The sequence below is a fragment of the Hemitrygon akajei genome, chromosome 4 (genome assembly GCF_048418815.1).
Source record: "Hemitrygon akajei chromosome 4, sHemAka1.3, whole genome shotgun sequence".
NCBI lineage: Eukaryota > Metazoa > Chordata > Chondrichthyes > Myliobatiformes > Dasyatidae > Hemitrygon > Hemitrygon akajei.
Genome location: NC_133127.1, coordinates 32646515 through 32662680, shown reverse-complemented (window position 1 = coordinate 32662680; position 16166 = coordinate 32646515). Strand labels below are relative to the sequence as shown.

General features: G+C 41.7%; 1 pseudogene; it reads left to right on the top strand.

Moving 5' to 3' along the window:
• The first annotated feature begins 11085 nt into the window (after positions 1 to 11085).
• On the top strand, positions 11086 to 12160 carry LOC140725995 (uncharacterized; annotated as a pseudogene).
• The last annotated feature ends 4006 nt before the right edge of the window (positions 12161 to 16166 follow it).

The following is a 16166-nucleotide window of genomic DNA, read 5'->3' as shown; positions in this document are numbered from 1 at the left end:
GCTCCTGAGTCTCCTGTAAGCAAATTTCACGTCACATTGCGATGATAATAAACCTGATTCTGATTCTGTACCACTTTTCAGATAGCAGCATAGCCTGGATAGTGGGTGTCCTTGAAGATGGATATTGCGTTTCTGCAACAGTCTCCATGTAAGTGTTCTCAGTGGTGGTGAGGGCTTTACCTCTGAAGGTGTGGGCTGTATCTACTGCTTTTCATAGGCTTTTCCATTCAAGAGTATTGATGTGCAAATAGAAATTTATTCTTAAGCCTGGTTCAGCTTTGAAAGTGTTTGTATATGCAAGGTTGTTAATTTACATTTATTATTGTTAGTAATAATTTTAAAGCTTGCAGAAGGAATTTGGACCAGCTGGAAAAATGGGCTGAAAACTGGCAGATGGAGTTTAATACAGACAAGTGTGAGGTATTGCACTTTGGAAGGACAAACCAAGGTAGAACATACAAGATAAATGGTAGGGCACTGAGGAGTGCAGTAGAACAGAGGGATCTGAGAATACAGATACAAAATTCCCTAAAAATGGCATCACAGGTAGGTAGGGTCGTAAAGAGAGCTTTTGGTACATTGATCTTTATAATTCAAAGTATTGAGTATGACAGTGGGAATGTTATGGTGAGGTTGTATAAGGCATTGATGAGGCTGAATTTGGAATATTATGTGCAGTTTTGGTCACCAAATTACAGGAAGGATATTAAAAAGGTTGAAAGAGTGCAGAGAAGGTTTACAAGGATGTTGCCAGGACTTGGAAACTGAGTTACAGAGAAAGGTTGAATAGGTTAGGACTTTATTCCCTGGAGCGTAGAAGAATGAGGGGAGATTTGATAGAGGTATATAAAATTATGATGGGTATAGATAGAGTGAATGCAAGCAGGCTTTTTCCACTGAGCCTAGGGGAGAAAAAAAAACCAGAGGACATGGGTTAAGGGTGAAGGGGGAAAAGTTTAAAGGGAACATTAGTGGGGGGGCTTCTTCACACAGAGAGTGGTGGGAGTGTGGAATGAGCTGCCAGATGAAGTGGTAAATGCGGGTTCACTTTTAACATTTAAGAAAAACTTGGACAGGTACATGGCTGAGAGGTGTATGGAGGGGTATGGTCCAGGTGCAGGTCAGTGGGACTAGGCAGGAAAAAGGTTTGGCCAAAAGGCCTGTTTCTGTGCTGTAATGTTCTATGGTTCTAATAGTAAATGAGAGGATGTACTTTAGACTCCCATTGTAGTAGACGGCCTTTTTGAAACACAGTTTGTTACAGGGAATCAATAAGATCTGCATGTAAATTAAAATTAATCCTGTTGTTGATGGCCAGGGTTATTGTTCCCCAATTACTAGTTACAATCATCAATGTTAAAATTATTACACCTCAAATTCAATCATTGGGCCTATAACAATGGAGATAGGACCAGCTGTGTATCCTGTTCTGATGTATCTTGACAAGATCTTTAAATCTAACTGGTAAAATCAATGTATCAATCAATAGCCATATGCAGCCTTGATTGACAAATGTGGCCTGGGTCAGCAAATTGGGACAGACTTGTGAGAATGAAGAAGGTCACCAATTGGCAATATGACTTTGACTAAGTGCTTTGTGGTCAGAGTGTTAAATTGCATTTCACAGTGTTAAATTCCAGAGTGTCAATTACACAACTCATGTTGAAGGGATGCCAGGAAAATGGTCATTTGGTGGATGGGAATAAACTCTAGAACCCCCAAAAATATAAGATTGCCCCATGGTCTTCAGTATTGTAGAATCCTTGGTTCACTTACAGACTGGAAAAATTGTTGGGCACACATTCTGTTGTCAAGGAACTGGAATCTTTCACCTTCTGAAGTCTAGGATCCCAGCTCAATCACTACTACTGTCAGGCAGGAAGAAAATAAGTCTGAAGTCCCATACCACAAGGTTTATGAACAGCTACTTTCCTTCTTGGTGGGGTGGAGATATGTCTCTTACATAGCAGGTGTACGACGCTCCTTCCCTCCGCTAGCCTGCAGGTCACACTTGGGCAAGGTGTAGCACCTGCCTAACACCGCCCCCCCCCCCCCCCTTCACCGTTCAGGGTCACGTGAAGCCATGAGAGCAGGCGGTGGATGGTCGTATGAGCAGCTGGTGCATATCACAAGTACTGGTTATACGGCCACTGACGCCAGGCGGACAATCTCTGAAGAGTATTGATAATGGGGTCACCCGTCTTGTAAAGACATTGCCCAGAAAATCACTTCTGTAGAAAAATTTGCCAAGAACAGTCACGGTCACAGACTATGATCACTCATGTCATACGACACGGCACATAATGGTGATGTTGACTTTCCTAGACCCATCAGGGTTTTGAACCTGACTACACAACCAAACACTCCCTCAGCAATAGAACATTATTGATTGCCTTTTTCCGCTACCATGCACTCATCTTTAGTTGTGTTCTTGTGTTTTTTTAGCACTATTCTCTGGTGCTGCATAGTCTTTTTTTTAACTGTATGGTGTAATTTTAAGCATAACTTATATTTTAGGTGTTCTTATAGAGTCATAGAGAAGTAAGTATGGCACAGAAACAGGTGCTTTGTCCCTTCTAGTCCATGCTGAAACCACCTTACTGGCCTACTCCCATCGACCTGCTCCGGGGACCATAGCCCTCCATAACCCTACAATCCGTGTACCTATCCAAACTTCTCTTAAATGTTGAAATTGAGCTTGCATGGACCAGTTGAGCTGGCAGCTCATTTCACACTCTCATGACCCTCTGAATGAAGAAGGTTCCCCTCATGTTCCTGTTAAACTTCTCGCCTTTCACCTTAAGCTATGATCTCTGGTTGTAGTCCCATCCAACCTCCGTGGAACAAGCCTGCTTGCATTTATCCTATCTATACCCTCAATTTTGTAAACCTCAATCAAATCTCCCCTCTATCTTCTATGTTCTAAAGAATACAGTCCTAACTTATTCAATCTTTGCTTATAAGTCTGCTCCTCCAGATCCAGCAACATCCTTGTAAATTTTCTCTGCACTGTTTCAACTTTGTTTACATCTTTCCTGTAGGTAGGTGACCAAAGCTGCACACAATACTCCAAATTAGGGTACCCCAACATCTTATCGGTACCTGCATTCATGTGATGCTGCTACAGGTGTTTCATTGTACTGTTCCTCACCATATTTGTGCATTTAACAATATGCTCAACTTGACTTAATGCTGGTGACTGTAGGACACAATAGCTTTACCAACACCCTCCCCCCTCCCACCACCACCACAAGATCACTGAGGAAATTAGATCCAAGGACCCAGCTTGCAGCAAACTATTGCCCAATTCCTGCTGGAATGGTCATAGATGTTCAAAGGTACGAATTTTGTTTGGAATATTGCCTATTTGCTTTTGTAATGTTAAACTAGTAATCTAACTCAGTCTGACAGACCAATATTGATTAAGGACATGTAATGTATCACAAGGGTTATGCTTACCATAAACTGGAGCACTGAAGCAAGAGTTCAGTTTACTTGGCTAATGGGCCAAAGTAGAAGGCACACCGTAGTCCACAGGAAGGCAAGAATAATTATGCGAGTTGATATCAGAAGTGAACGTAAGGGAAATATTTTGTATAAAGCAGCAAAAGCTTAGACTCAGACTCAGAGTTCAATTTCATGGTCGGGTCACTGCTAGACTTACTTGCCTTAGTATCCTTATTCTGCAAGTAAAATACTGCAGAAGCTGAAAACCTGAGGTTTTAATATTGGAAAATACTGGAAGAATCCAGCAGTTGAGCAGTATCTGTGGAGAACTGGAAAAATGTTAACTGTTACTCCCACCACCTACCCCCATAGTTGCTGCGTGACCATCTGAGGATCTCCATCATTTTCTGTTTTTATTTCTGTATCTCCACTCTCATGAGAGAATGAATTGGACTAGGTTCCCACTGCTAGTTACTATGTGTAAACATTTTGACAGTGGAGGGGAATTGTGCATATTTTGTTTTTGTCTGGCGTGACATGTTATCCAAAATCACTTCATGCCCCTCCTGCCTCCCAATTGAGCAATAGCACAATCCTTCATTTCTCTGCTATTCTTGTTGCTCCTGAATCTGTCTGTAGGTATTTGTTTATCTCACATATATAACAAGCTTCAAGTCACAGCCAAAAACCAAACTAGTCTAGCAAGTTGATCTTGACAGTGAACATAAATCCTGTGCATCAGAGTTGATGGGATTATTACTTTATCCTTTCTTTCCCTTCCCGAAGGTGCTGACTCATAATGGGATTTGTTTCCATGGGACCTGATCTCCATTCAGCATGGGTTTAGACAGTATTGAGTGAAGGTTGATGCATTGGTTCCTGATTCTGATTGTTCTCGGGAAACACGGACTCAGAGACACACACATGGAGCATAGGCTCGTACTAGGGCAATGCAATTTCCTCTTACTGTCTCCAGGTTGGGAATGGCTGCCTCAACCCCAGGAAGATAATCGGCCATGGACTTCTACATATTGGACTTGGTTTATTAATGCCACATGTACCGAGGTTCAGTGAAAAGTTTCTTGCATGCTGTTGATGCAGATCAATTCATTACACCGTGCATTGAGGCAGTACAAGGTAAAATACTAACAGTGCAGAGTCAAATGCAACAGCTACTGAGAAAGTGCAGTCAAGGTAAGTGATAGGGTGCAAGAATAATGAGGTAGATAGTGAGATCAACAGTCCACCTTATCGTACTAGTGGACTGTTCAGTAGTCTTAAAATGAGGATAAAAGCTGTCCTTGAGCCTAGTAGTACATTCTTTCTGGCTTTTGCATCTTCTGACCACTGGGATAGAGGAGAAGAGAGAGTGTCCGAAGTGGGTGGGGTCACTATTTATGCTGGCTGCTTTACTGAGGCAGCAAGAAGTATAGACAGACTTCAGAGAGGTGATGTGCTGAGTTGTGTCCACAACTCTCAGAAGTTTGTTGCAGTTATGGGCTGAGTAGATGCCATACCAAGCTGTGGTGCATCCAGGTAGATTGTTTTCTGTTGTGCATTGACAAAAATTGGTCAGGGTTAACAGGGACATGCCAGATTTCTTTAAGCTCCTGAGAAAGAAGAGGCACCAGCGAGCTTTCTTGTCTCTGGTGTCTACATGGTTGGACAAGGACAAACCTATTATTGATGTCCATTCCCAGGAACTTGAAACTCTCAACCCTCCTAACCTCAGTACCATTGACATAGATAGGAACCTGTCTGCTGCCACCCATCCTGAAGTCCACGGCCAGCTGCTTGTTTTGCTGACATTAAGGGAAAGCTTGTTGTCATGACACCATGTTACTAAGCTGTCTATCCCCTTCCTGTACTCTGACTCATCGTTATTTGAGATAGTGGTATCATATGCAAACTTGTATTTGGAGTTTGGAGCACAATCTGACCACGCAGTCACAGGGTGGTTTGGCTAGTAGAGCTGCTTCAGAGATTCTGGTTCAATCTTGACCTCTGGCAGTGTCTGCGTGAAGTTTGCACATTCTCCCTGTGACCATATGGGTTTACTCCATGTGCTCCGGTTTCCTCCCACACTGGAAAAATGTACATGTTGCCAGATTAATGGTCCATTGTAGATGATTGTCCTACTGTGTAGGTGAGTGATAGGATTGCAGGAGAGGGGTGGAAAGGGAAGAATAAAATGGGTTAGAGAAATAGCCCGTTTCCATGTTGTGTTGCTGTATGACTCCAGAGCTCTATAGTTAAGGAAGTTGAGATTATTCCAATGACTTAATCTGTGTGAAAATAAGGTCATCAGTATGCTTTGCATATAAAGGAGGATGATGTTGTATCACAGAGCCGCACCATGGCACTTCTTCAAATTATGACACACAATGAAGAGTCATATTTGTATTTATGCATCTTCTGAGGGAGATCTGTGGTTAGTTCTCACAAAGCAGTTCACAAAATATATTTGAGACTTCAAAAGATCTTTAAATTGGCTAAAATAGAGGAGGTCTAGTATCAATCAAAGAATAACAAATAACTGGAAATATCTAAACAATAAGAATACTCTTAGTGAACATTGGCCAAATTTTATGTCCCAAAAATTTATCAACCATGGATCAAAAGTTGCATTTGTGACACCATCAACGTCCATCCCATTCCAACTCTGACCTCTGTCCATGGATTCTAAACTTTTTCCAATAAAGCTCACCGTGTTCTAGAGGAATAGTGCATCCTTTCCATTCAGACATATTATCTTCTTCATAAGCAGTCTCTTAGGGTTGAGGATGACTTGCATTCACTCTGGTCTTACAGGGTCCTTGAAGACCGATGTGGCCAGTATGGAACGGGAGCTGCAAGTTCTTCTGAGAAAGATAAGGAGGTGGTCAATGGGAACGGGGGGTAGGTAGTTTGGAAGGTGGTGTACTCCTTCTGCCATTTACATTGGGCTTCTGTGTACCCCGATCCATGGACTGTAGGTTCATTACCCAAGCAAATACTCTTTCTCCAGTTAAGTGGTTTATAGATCAGGGATTCCCAAGAGTCCAAAAAAAAATGTAGTGGATTCTCAAATCTTTCCCTCAGTCTTTCCTGCCATGACAGAGCTTGAGATAAAATGTCTGTTTTAGGAACCTGATGACATCTGATCCCGAAAATAAAGTTGTCAGGCCTGCACAGGCAGACAACCCCAGTCTCCACCCAGTGAACAACAATCACCTGCCACTCATTTCCAACTCATTACCTACAGCCTATTTAAACCCAGCTCTAATCCACAATCCTTGTTCACTCATATGAACTAGCCAGTCTCAACCATTCATTTCTAGCCTTCAGTTATTTCGTTGCCTTTGAACTTAGTATCTGTTCTCTCTTGTTTTGTGCCCCGCCCCCCCCATGGCTTGTTATTTTGCAGTTTATTTTTAAAGTTATCTTTCACTGCTGAATTGCCTCCATTGCTCTGGATTTGGGTTAAGCCTCCTCCACATTTTATCTCAAGCTCTGTCATGGCAAGAAAGACTGAGGAAAATATGGGAGTTGCAGCACTGGGTTACAGAGTTAAATGCTGGAGCCTCAACCTTTTACATGACTTGGATATACTTGATAAAGTTGGAATAACAGAGATTTGTGGGAAAACAAGTTGTGAGGACATATAAGAGGATACAAAATAATATTGAGTGGTCAAGTGAAAGGGTAATGTTCTGGTAAATTTAAATGAATGTGGTAAAATGTGAAAATTTTAGCAGAAGAAAATGCACCTAATCCAAACAGTGAGAATTACATAGCTCCACGATATGGACGGACCTGGGTGTACTAGTGTGTCATTCATAAAAAAAATTGTATGCAGGTACAACAAACACTTTGGAAATTTAATACCATGTTATTGCCTGTTGCTAGGTGAACTGAATAAAAAAAGTTGGGAGGTTTGGCATGAGAAACACAAGTCATTGATGAGACCATATCTGGGGTACTGTATATGGTATTGATTTCCGTAAAAGAATGTAAGTGCACTGGATGGAGTTCAGAGAAGATGTATTAGTCTAATAGCTGGAAGGGATTGGTTATTTATCAGGAAATGTTGGACTGGCTAAAATTTAGAAGAGTGAGAGAGGATTTGATTAAAGCACTTATGAACCTGAGGGGTATTAATCTAAAAAGGGGCATTGATCTAAAAAGGCATTAACATTGCAAATGATGGAAAATTCCATTAAGGGATCTTTCATCTTGTAAGAGAATTTAGATCTAGGGGGACACTATTGAAAAATAAGTGGCCACTCATTTAAGACAGATTTGTTTTTCTTTTGGAAGGTTTATGAGTCTTTGGTATTCTTTTATTCAAAGAGCAGTGGAAGCTTTGAAGACGGAGCTGAATAAATTCTTGAAAAGCATGGGGATGAACGTTTACCATGGGCAGACAGGAATACAAAGTTAAAGTTACAAGCAGATCAGTCACAATATTATTAAATGGTGGAGTAAGCTTGAGGAGGCAAGTGCCCTATGCCTGCTCCTAATTTGCTATCTATTAATTTTGTCATCATCGTTACACATGACTAGAATATTAACTGCACTCAATTGCCCTCTGCCATCATGGGATTTGAACTCAGATCTCCAGTTTATTAGTCAGGAGATTTGACTGTGCACCACCCATGAACCCAAAGTAAATCCTGGGATTTGAATAATAAGGGATACTGCAACAGCCCAAAACAATGGAAGATGTTTGCATAAAAAAACAATAGATTGAAAGCAAGAAGGTCGGAAGCGTATTTCTGCAAAGTGAAAGATGTCTTGTTTCAAAATGTTTCACAGATACTCCAGACTAAAACACTTATCTGAAGAGTAAGAAATAATCAAAACTGTAAGTTTGACAGAAAAAGCCAGAAGCGGGTAAAATGACCAGTGAAGAAGACACAAGAGACTGCAGGTGCAGGAAATGCGAACAAGTAGACACTTCATCTGGACTCATGACCCGTCTTGACCCAAAATGTCAGCCAGCCATTTCCTTCTGTAGATGTTGCCTGACCTGCTGAGTTTCTCCTGTGTTTAGTTTGTTGCTGCAAAAGGACAACTCAATATATTGTTCCATTAATGGAATTTTCCATTATTTGTAACTTTGGTGCCTTTTTTAACCATGCTGTATGTGACAGGTTTTTATGTGAACAAACTCAGTCAAAGCTGCAGTGCATGCAAAGCTTGACCTTTAACTTACATGTGACATTGCCATGACGATAGAATGCTAGTGTGTGCTCTCCATCATATGTGATTGTCATATTTGCAGTCCACAGTCAGATTGCAAAAGCAAAGTCAGTGGCCATGAAACCGAGCTCAAAATGTGCCAGTGAGACCAGTTTAGTCAGTTGCTTTCATTGTAATAGCTATCACTCACCAGTTTAGATCAGCTAAGTGTTTGTTGCCTAAAGAAAAGTTATATTTAGTAACCTGCTGATCCAAAGTTAAGACAACCCACAAAAACAAATTCAGTGCTAACCGGAAACCAATAGAAAAAAGGACCCCACAGCCTGGATGTTCAACTCATGTTTGTTCAAGCAACAAGGCACAGTGATTTAACAATATTTGCACTGCAGACAGTAACACTACAAAGCAGAGAGATTGTTGAGTAAAGTTATTGAATAACAACTATTGTGTAATGAGAAACACAAACATAATTTAGACTAATTTAGATGGGAATCTTAGTTGGCTCTGGTGAAAGGGCCTGTTTCCATGCTGTAAGAACCTACAAGACCATGGGAGCTACCTGACACCTCAAGCCTGCCCCATGATTCAATATGATCATGGCTGATCTTCCCCAGGCCTCCAGGCCTCCTCTGTAACAAGTCCACATAATCCTCAATTCCCTAATCTTTCAAAAAATTATCCATCTCCACTTTCAACATTGAAAACAATCCAGTCTCGACAACTCAAATGGCACAGTTTAGATGAGCTGGGCCAAAGGGCCCATTTACACGCTGAGTTAGTCTCTGACTCTGTGATTATACACATGGAGAACCACTCTATCATAGAGTCGAGCCTGATTTGCCTGTCAGAGGAAGGGTTTGGTGTTTGAACGTTGAGACTCCAGTCCTTGGATAAAGCTCAAACTTCTCAATGTCTTAGTGATCCTTGGCTACCTGTAGTAGGGAATGAAGACCTGAGAAACCTACATGTAGCTCCTGAATACACGGGAGAATTACCACCAATGACACCATTGCATTATTGTCTAAATATAATGGCAGAGAGGATGAACCCATATCAGTCTCCCCTTCCACACCAGCATCTCTAGTATTGTCTCCGCTGCTGGATAGGACTTCATTGCCTGCGCCCTGAGACTACGCTCATGAAAGAAGGGTTCTACTTCAAGGCCTGTCATAGCAAGAGTTTTCCAGTTCAAGTGGTTTAAGGAACTTCTCAGAATTTCTTGAAAAGGTTTAACCTTCTCACTGACATAGGAACCCTGGGCCTGTAACTGTGCAAAGTGGAGAAAGCGAAGGAAGGCAATAAACACTGAATCTCTGTGACTGGAGCAGGCAGAGGCCAGGCACAAATAGTGGAAACTATTCCCCCCTCCACAGCCAATAACCCACCCATCTATCAAACAACAACCCCCCCCCCCCAAATGCGTCAGGATCTATGGACCCACTTGGCACTTCTCAGCCATCAGGTCACCCCATGAAGTGGAGTGGAAGCAAATCACTGCTGACATGGAGAGTCTGCCTTAGAAGGTCAAAAAAAATGATGTTCTAAAGATATTGTAGGTGAAGAACTCGTTACTGAATTTATTAGTCACATTTTCATTTAAGTTTGGACTCACTGATTCATAAAGCTGGAGTTATACAGTTAGGAAAGCAGCCCTTCATCCCAGTGAATCCCCATAGACCACCAAGTTTCCATATACAACAATCCCAGTTTATTCTCTCCCTATTCATCAACTCCCTCCAGATTCCACTATGTATCTGCACACCAGAGGCATGTGGTCAGTTACTCTACCCCATGACCATGTGACGAGGTACATATCCAGCACAATCTTACCACGTGCAATACCACTGTAATTTGGCCAGCTCATCAGCAATCATCAGACAGGAAAGAGATTTTAAACATTTTGTGATGTGTCAGAATGACAGCTTGGCCATTAACATCAGTGAGTCGAAAGAAATGGTTGTTCACCTAAGGAAGTAGGGAGAGGGGTTGAACTCATCCTAGTCATTGTCAATGGAGCTGCTGTAGAGATGGCTTCCAGTTCCATCTCTATGTATAGCAACCTCACCCGGTATGGTGATAAAGACAGTGCACCACTGTGTTTACTTTGTTAGGTGTCTGAGAATATTTGGCATGTCCATGAAAATTCACTCAAACTCCTACAGGTATGCAATAGTATCTTGATGAGTTGCATCTCAGCCTGGTAAGTCAACTGCTCTGCTCTGGATTGACACAATCAGCAGAGAGTGGTAAACACTGCCCAGTCCATCACAGGCTCGTCACTTCCTTCCATCCAGTTCATCCACATGGTTCGCGGTTTCAGGAAATGTAGTAGTTTCACTGAGGGCACCTACCGTACGAGTCATTGCATTTGCTCACTTTTACTTTCTGGGAGAAGCAGGAACTTGAATGCTCAGTCCCCTGTACTCAAGAACAGCCTTATTCAGAATATTCAGAATGAAACTGAAGAGTAACAGGAAAACCAACGTACCAGCAAAGTTTGATGTTGATAGCATCCCTCAAGAATATGCCTTGGAGGTGAAGAACAGGTTCAATGGATTAAACCTGGCAGAGAGAAAGCCAGAAGAACTATGGGTAGAAGTAAGGAGCATTGTACAAGAGGTGGCAACAAAAAATATTGCAAACAAAAAGAAGACCAGGAAAGCAAAATGGCTTTCTGCGGAGGCTCTACAAGTGGCTGAGCAGCAAAGAGAAGTGAAGGCCAATGGAGATTGGAACAAATACCTCCAACTGAATGCAAAGATCAAGAAGATAGCAAGGAAAGATAAGGAAACTGACTTAGAGGAGCAATGCAAAGAAGCTGAAGAAGCCAACAGAATTGGAAAAAACGAGATCTTTTCAAGAAGATTAGAGAAATCAAAGGAATATTTCATGCAAAAATGAGTATAGTAAAAGACAAGGAATGTAAGGACCTTACAGAAGTAGAAAACATCAAAAAGAGATGGCAGGAATACACAGAAGAATTGTACAGGAAAGGTCCCAATGGTGAAGACACCAGCAATGACTCCCTCATCGATCTAGAGCCGGATGTTCTAGAAAGTGAAGTTGAATGGGCAATAGAAAACATTGCCAATAATAAGGCTGCAGGATGTGACAGGATTCCAGTTGAATTGTTTAAAACTTACAGGTGATGCTGTAAAAGATCTGAAAAACCCAATAAAGGCCTTTAGAATGGAAAAGATCAGTTTATATCCCAATTCCCAAGAAGGGAAATGTAAAGGAATGTTCAAATTACCAAACGATTTCGCTAATTTCACATGCTTGCAAGGTAATGCTAAAGATCATGCAAGCAAGACTTCAGCAATATATAGAACGAGAACCGCCAAATGCACAAGCTGGTTTTAGAAGAGGCAGAGGCACCAGAGCTAACCTGTGCTGGATAATGGAGAAATGGAGGGAATTCCAGAAAAGTGTTTATCTATGTTTTATTGACTACTCTAAAGCCTTCAAAAGTGCGGACCATAATAAACTATGGCAAATCTTAAAGAAACGGGGATACCTGGACATCTGATCTGCCTTATGAGAAACTTGTATGAAGATCATAAAGCAAAAGTTAGAACTGAACACGGAACTACAAATTGGTTCAAGATTGGGAAAGGAGTACGACAAGGCTGCGTACTGTCACCCTACTTATTTAATCTATATGCTGAACACATCATGAGGAATGCTGGTCTGGAGGGCTCAAAGGTTGGAATCAAAATTGCCGGATGAAATATTAACAGCCTCAGATATGCAGATGACACTACTCTAATGGCTGAAAGTGAGGAGGATCTGATGAAGCTTCTAATCAAAGTGAAAGAAGAAAGTGCAAAAGCTGGCTTGTTCCTCAACATTAAGAAAACCAAGATTATGTCGACCAGCCCTATTAACTCCATGGTAATAAATGGAAAGGCAGTGGAAGCAATGACGGATTTTGTCTTCCTCGGTTCAAAGATTTCTATTGATGGTAACTGCAGCCACAAAATTAAACAGCGTTTACTTCTGGGGAAGGCAGCAATGGTAAATTTAGATAAAATACTGAAAAGCTGTGACATAACATTGTCTACAAAGATCTATATAGTCAAGTCGATGGTATTTCCAGTTGTGATGTATGGCTGTGAGAGCTGGACTATTAGTAAGACTGAATACAAAAGAATCGACACTTCTGAACTTGGATGCTGGAGGAAAGTGTTAAGAGTTTGTTGGACAGCAAGAAGATCCAAAAAGTCAATACTTGAAGAAATACAGTCAGACTGCTCACTAGGAGGCTTGATTATGATACAAAAGCTCAAATATTTTGGCCACATCATGAGAAGACGGGATTCCTTGGAGAAGACTCTCATGTTAGGTGAAACAGAAGGAGAAAGAAGGAGAGGATGGCAGAGGCTACAATGGGTAGATAATATTACTCAGACAATGTGTATGACGTTGGGTGATCTTAGAGAGGCAGTTTCCAACAAGAAGTCTTGGTATGCAGGAGTCCATGAAATCACGACGAGTCAGACTTGACTTAACGAGTGAACAACAATATATATAAATAGTTAATAAGTAGCGCAAAAAAAAACCCAAAAAAGAAATAAAAAGCAGAGAGATAGTGTTTATAGGTTCAATGTCCATTCAGAAATCGGAAGAAGCTGTTCCTGAATCACTGAGTGTGTGCCTTCAGGCTTCTGTATCTCATTCCTGACAGTAACAATGAGAAGAAAGCATATCCTGTGTGGTGGAGATCCTTAATGATGGACGCCGCCTTTTTGAGGCCCAGCTCCTTGAAGATGTCTTGGATACTACAGAGGCTAGTGCCCATGACAGAGCTGACTAATTTTACAACTCTCTGCAGCTTACTTAACCCAATGCAGTAGCCCCCCACCCATCGCCCACCCCTTACCAGATGGTGAAGCAGTCAGTTAGAATGACCTCCGCAATTTGCAGATCTGTAGAATTTTGCGATTGTTTTAGGTGTCAAAACAAATCTCCTCAAACTCCTAATGAAATTTAGCCACTGTCTTGAGTTCTTTATGTGTGGCACATGGCCAAGTGGTTAAGGCGTTTTACTAGCGATCATGAGTTCGAACCCCAGCAGAGGCAGCGTGTTGTGTCCTTGAGCAAGACACTTAACCACACATTGCTCTGGTCCACACAGCTGAAAAATGGGTACCGGCAAAATGCTGGGGGTTAACCTCATGATAGACTGGCGTCCTAACCAGGGGGGAGCCTCGTACTCTCAGTCGCTTCACACCATAGAAACCGGCATAAGCACCGGCCTAATGAGCATATAAGGCTCGGGACTGACTTTAACTTTAACTTAACTTGAGTTCTTTATAGCTGCATTGATATATTGGGACCAGATTAGGTCCTCAGATATACTAACACCTAGGAACTTGAAATTGCTCACTCTTTGCACTTCTGACCCTTCTATGAGGACTGGTGTGTGATACCTTCTCTTATCCTTTCTGAACCAATCACCTCTTCCACACTTCCTTCTTGGCGATGCTGCAATGTTCTCGGACTCTTAACTCTAGCTCTCTCAGTTTCTCCATTATTATCACGTTACTTTTTTTTGCACTGCTTAGGATTGCACTACCATTTTCACTATTCTGCTGTTCTCTGCTTGTCGTAGTTGTTGCGGTATTTATTATTACCTTGAATACTGTTTACTCTGTGAGTGACATGCAAACCTGTATTTTAATTGCACCCTGACAATAAACGAACCTACCATCGCACACACCTTTGGATGGTGAAAAGAAACTGGAGAATCCGAAGGAAGCCCATGTAGTCAGGGGAAGAACATGCCAACTCCACACTGGAGCTCAGGATCAAACAGGGCCTACTGGAGCTGTCAGGCAGCATCCCCTCGAGCTGTGCCACTGTGCAGCCTCCAAGATATTCTTGCTTAAAATACCCTATCCATAACTTCTGACTAGCAATGGTGGGGTGGGGTGGGGGGGTGGTCGGGTGACCAGTTCTCAGTGTCCTTTCTTCATCTACCTCTTGTCTGACCACAGTGGATGCAAGAGTGGCTCAGATTTACTTCATTCTGCTCCCACCCTCACTGATTCTTGTTGCAACAAAGCACTCCAAAATTGGCCCGGGAATATGCTTGACAGAAAGCATGTGAACTCATTGATATTGACACCGCCCTTTTAATAGACACCCCAAAAGTGTCAACAGATGAGAATTGCAGTACAGCAAAGGCGGTTAACTTGTCATTGATATCAGAGTTATTCACAAGGAAGGGAGTTGTCTGTGAGTATTGGCTAAATGGAAATCTAAAATAAAGTTTGTTATTTTTAAGTCTCGATAGGCTGACATGCATAGTGTGGAAAAGGAAACGCAAAATTCTAGTTAGCATGGCTCTATTTTTATTCAGAGTAAGGGTGAGTGATAGTATGCATGTGCTTAGTTTCCTCAGGAAACACCATCCTCCGTTCAATACCTGTCAGATCAGGGTGACGTCACTGAAATTCTTTCTTTGAGAATTGCAGGTCTTTTGCAGCTTTCAGGAAGAACAAGTTTTGCATTGCGTTGGATCTCAGAGCACAAGATCAACTAAATATTATCAAAGTACATATACGTCACCATATACTACCCTGCTGTTCAATTTCTTGCCAGCATACACAGTAGAACAAAGAAACACATTAGAATCAATGGAAAATGACACACAAAGACTGACAAACAGCTAATCTGTGAAAGAAGCCAAACTGTGCAAATACAAAGGAAACTGATAATAAATAAATAATATCGAGAATATGAGTTGTAGAGTCCTGGAAAGTGAGTCCATACATTGTGGAATCAGTTCAGTGTCAAGGTGAGTCAAGTTATCCATGCTAGTTCAGGAGCCTGATGGTTGAAGAGCAAAAAATGTTCCTCAACATGGTTGTGTGAGACCTAAGGCTCCTGTACCTTCTTCCCGATTCCAGCAGTGATAAGAGAACATGGTGGTGGATGCTGCTTTCTTGTGATGTGCTCCTTGTAGATGTTCTCAATGGTAAGAGGGGTTTTTCCTGTGGGGGACTGGGCTTTATCTACTGCTCTTTGTAAACAACCATTCAGGATGCTCTTCCCATGCATCTATAGAAGTTTGTCAAAGTTTTAGACAACATGCTGAATCTGTGCAAGCTCCGAAGAAAGTAGAGGTGACGCCGTGCCTTCTTTGTAATGACACGTGTTGGTCCCAGGACGAATTGTCTGAAATGATAATGCCAAGGAATTTAAAGTCACTGACCCTCTCCCTCTGACCTCCTATTGGGGACTAGCTCATGGATCTTTGGCTTCCTACTCATTAGTGATGCATTAGTGATAATTTTTCAAAACTCCTTAGATTCTGGATTAGTTCCTGAGGATTGGAGGGTGGCTAATGTAACCCCACTTTTTAAAAAAAGAGGGAGAGAAAAACTGGGGAATTATAGACCAGTTAGTCTGACATCGGTGATGGGGAAAATGCTAGAGTTGGTTATCAAAGATGTGATAACAGCACATTTGGAAAGCGGTGAAATCATCGGACAAAGTCAGCATGGATTTGTGAAAGGAAAATCATGTCT